This window comes from Moschus berezovskii, chromosome 17, assembly GCF_049115385.1.
Source record: "Moschus berezovskii isolate FMDL1 chromosome 17, NW_MosBer_1.0, whole genome shotgun sequence".
In the NCBI taxonomy this organism is placed as follows: domain Eukaryota; kingdom Metazoa; phylum Chordata; class Mammalia; order Artiodactyla; family Moschidae; genus Moschus; species Moschus berezovskii.
Window position 1 is genome coordinate 48,109,904 of NC_142476.1, and position 4,571 is coordinate 48,114,474.

A 4,571-nucleotide genomic window follows, 5' to 3' on the forward strand; every position below is an offset into this window, starting at 1 on the left:
GTCCTGAGAAGCCCTGAAGCATCAATGAGATCAGACTCCGGGGTTAAGTTCAGCCCGCGTCTCCAGCTGAAGACAGGAACAGGCAGCGCAGCTCAGCCAGAGTCCAGGCCAGATGAGTCCAGCGGGCCGGGCCTGCTGGGGACCAGAGGGCCTCACCCTGGCACAGCTAGCAGGTGCCCAGCAACCCCAGGAGGAGTTTTTGGATTCAAATTCCCATTCCTGAAGAAGCAAATGCAAGCTCATTCTGGGAGAGCCCCAGGGCGGCTCTGGGCTCTGCCCAAACCCTAACACAGATGATCTGGAAAGGCCCAGAGAATGAGTCAAAACCCTCTTTCCCCTTTCCAATTCCAAGCGCCAATAGCTTTTCCCCGAGACCCGCCCTTTCGTAGTGACGTCATCTGCGCATGCTCACTGCCAAGATGACGGAAATCCGGCGTTCCAAGTCCTCCTGGCCAGCTGGAGCTGCAGCGTTAAGCTCTGTGGAGTGCAGCTCCCGTCCACCACCCAAAGCCGGGAGGAAAACAGGTACAGCTAGTGAACAAGACGTCCTTGGCATCTCACTGGAGCCCGCTCTACCAGGTCTCATGATAAGCCATGAGCTCAGCTTCTGGACCAAGCATCCAGGCCTGCATGGCCGCGATGGTGGGCAGTGGCTCTGCCAGCGGCCACACCCAAAATCACCTCCGGCTTCAACTCCACTGCAAGCCCCAACCCTCTGGGGTTTAAAACGGCAGAGAGAAGGAAGGAAAGAGTCATGCCATCCAGGCGGCCCTGTGAAATAAAGAGGTGTCCCAGGATGCCTGGGGAGTTGATATCCATGGTGTTTTGGGTTTCTTTTTTTTCTAATAGATCTTCCTTTAATTGAGGTGAAATGGGTATATAACATTATGTTACAGATGTACAGCATCAGTTCAGTTCAGTTCAGTCGCTCAGTCGTGTCTGACTCTTTGCGTACAGCATTGTAATTCATTATTTCTGTACACTGCAAAATAGAAGACCATGATAGTCTATTTACCCTTATTACCATACAATTACCCCCCTTCTCCTGTCTCACCCATCCCTCACCCATTTCCCTATGATAACCATTTATTTTATATTAAGACACTGCCCATCTATATTCCTTTTTCCCCCTCCCCCTTTGGCCGAGTAGTGAAAGCACTGAATCCTAACCACTGGACCACCAGGGAATTCCTGACATAAACCATCTAAAAGCAGTGATGGGACTTCCTTGGTTGTGCAGTGGATAAGAATCCGCCTGCCAGTGCAGGGAACATAGATTTGATCCCTGGTCTGGGAAGATTCCCTGTTCAGCAGAGCAACTAAGCTTGAACACCACAACTACTGCGCCCACCTGCTGCAGCTACTGAAGCCCATGCGCCTAGAGCCTGTGCTCCTCAACAGGAGAAGCCATCGAAATGAGAAGCCTGTGCATCACAAAGAAGAGTAGCCCCCGCTCACAGTAACTAGAGAAAGCCCGAGAGCAGCAAAGAAGACCCAGCACAACCAAAATTAAATTATCAATTTTTTAATTAAAAAAAAGCATTGATTTTGTGTCCAAACCAAGTTTCTTCCTCTTCCCCATTGCAATTAATCTTTTCATAATTTTCTTACTTCTTTTAGCACATTCAGGGCATACCATGTTATCTTCTAGGTCTGCGGATGGGAAAGTGCAGGCAGGTAGCAGGAAGAGAGAGAACATCTCCTGGGAGTGTCAGGGACTCGGGCCTGACCTGCATGGAACTGCAGGCGAACTCAACCTTCTATGTCTGCTGGGAATAGTCTGCCACGGACAACACACTACTGGACACCTGAACCTTGTAGCAGAACAGGCTAAACAGAGATAGGAAGGGGCCATGAATTCACAACCTTAGGTTGAATGGCTTGCAGCAATTTTTTTAATATCTTTTTATGTATTTATTTTGGCCAGGCCATGGGGCATGTGGGATCTTAGTTCCCCAACTAGGCATAAACCGGTGGCCCCTGCACTGAAAGTGCAGAGTCTTAACCACTGGACCGTCAGGGAAGTCCCTCAGCAATTCTTGACCATCCTGCCAACATGGCTTCCTCAACTGAAGTTATCGCTTCAACCATATTAGTTCCTTCCTTGCTCTCACTCATCCTACTTTTCTGAAAGCTTGCGCTCTTGGTCACCAGCTTGTGTTTCCTTCAACATGACTGCAATCTGGCCTCCTGAGATGACTCAGGAATTTACTCATCTTTTTCAGGATAATCATGTTTCTGGAATCTCAGATAAATCTCTTTTTTCTGGCCACTGGTACTCAAATTAAGTTGTTGGCACCAGTTCTGCAGAGTGTCCTGACGAACCTTATCAGTTGCAGGCATCATGGTCGGCAAGGAGAAATTGGTTTACTGCAACTAGATTTGGGGCAAGCTTCGAACTGTTCATTTGTTTAAGGAGGATGAACTTGATCACTTGTACTCAGCAGATCCACACTGATTTCTGAAGTTGAAGAAACACCTGGTTCCAATTCTCTCATTAACTGGAACCAATGTAAGAATCACTTTTCCTTTATCTAATGCCTCTTCAAAGAAATTCTTATAATTTGGGTGTGCCATTTTTCTGTTTTTTAATTTTTTACCAAGGTAGGATTCACATTTGTTGTTGTTGTTCATTGCTAAGTCGTGTCCAACTCTTTTTGATCCATGGACTGCAGCACGTGAGGCCTCCCTGTCCCTCACCATCCCCCAGAATTTGCCGAAGTTCATGTCTATTCAATCAGTGATGCTATCCAACTAGATTCAGATACCATAAAATTAACCTTTGTTGGGACTTCCCTGGCAATGCAGTGGTTAAGATTCTATACTCCCACTGCAGGGGCACAGGGTTCAATCCATGGTCAGGGTAATCCATGGCCAAATAATAATAATAATAAATTAACCACTGTAAAGTGGTTAACATCTCAATGGCATTTAGTAGTACATTCACAGTGTTGTGCAAACGCCACCTCTATTTGGTTCTAAAACATTTTTATCATGCCAAAAGGAAACTCCCTACCCGTTAAACCAGCATCACTCCTGTTCACCCTCTACCCAGCCCTGGCAACCACCAATCTACCTTCAGTCTCTGGATTTACCTCCTCTAGACATTTCATATGGAGAAGGCAATGGCGAGCCACTCCAGTACTCTTGCCTAGAAAATCCCATGGATGGAGGAGCCTGGTAGGCTGCAGTCCGTGGGGTCACTAAGGGTCGGACACGACTGAGCAAGTTCACTTTCACTTTTCACTTTCACACATTGGAGAAGGAAATGGCAACCCACTCCAGTGTTCTTGCCTGGAGAATCCCGGGGACGGGGGACCCTGGTGGGCTTCTGTCTATGGGGTCACACAGAGTCGGACACGACTGAAGTGACGCAGCAGCAGCGGCAGCAGACATTTCATATAAATGGAGTCACACACTATGGAACTAGACATCTGTTGTTTTTAGCTGCCCAGAACACTATTTCCCCTTCTGCTGATCATAGCACCCACATTTTACTTTGGGGAAGCCACCCCACTCTTCCCTTCAATTCACTTGAATGCCCTACCTACTGTGTGCAGGGGCAGGCACATGATCCAAGTCTAGCAAATCAGTCGCCCTGATTGGCTCAGGAATGGGCTTGTGACTCAATCCCAGGCAATGAGAGCAGTCACAGGACTTCTTCTGGAGCAAGGTGCTCTCTGCTTGGCTTGCTGAATCAGCAAAATGGAAGGCTGGGGTTACTGGCAGCCACCTTTGCCACCATGGAAGGAGTGCCCATCTGGGAAAGATACCCACCCAGAGGAAAACAGAGACAAAGAATTGAATCTAAGCAAAGGGCTCTTGTGCCCAATGCAAAGAAAGGCAAACTCTGAGAGTGGGAGTTTGCAACAAAGCAAGGATTTTGTTGCAGGTCTCCAAGCAAGGGGATGGGAAACAAGCCTCAGATCCACTCCAACTTGGTCTCTGAGTTAGACATTTCTCAAGGGGAACAAAGGCGCTCGGGTTAATCTTCTGAATCATCTGTGGTATATGTGTCTTTGAACCCATGGTCTGTGAAGCCAACATAATGTGCACAGATCGTCTTGACCTGGAAGAAAACCTAGAACATCATATCAATTTTGATGCTTATTGGAAAACTGTGGCTCACAGCACCTGATGTTCACTACTTTTTATTGATTCGGCAAACGAATTCTGCAAACAGATTTGGGCTAGGACAAAGAGGAGTAGGAAGATCAAGAACAGAAACTAGGGCTTCCCTGGTGGCTCAGTGGTAAAGAATCTGCCTGTGCATGCAGGAGACATCGATTTGATCTCTGATCCAGGAAGATCCCACGTGCCGAGGAGTAACTAAGCCCGTGTGCCACAACAACCAAGCCTGTACTCCAGACCCCAGGAGCCGCAACTACTGAAGCCTGGGTGCCCTAGAGCTGGGGCCCCACAACAAGAGAAGCCTCTGTGATGAGAAGCCTGTGCACGGCAACTGGAGAGTAAATAGCCCCTGCTCACCACAACTAGAAGAAAGTCCTGGCAGCAGTGAAGACCCAGCACAGCCAAAAATAAACAAATATTTTCTTTTAAAAAAAAGAACA

General features: G+C 47.8%; 1 pseudogene; it reads right to left on the reverse strand.

The window, feature by feature from the left end:
- Positions 1-2,016: 2,016 nt before the first annotated feature.
- LOC129550975 (developmental pluripotency-associated protein 2 pseudogene) lies at positions 2,017-2,577 on the reverse strand (annotated as a pseudogene).
- Between the last annotated feature and the right edge of the window lie 1,994 nt (positions 2,578-4,571).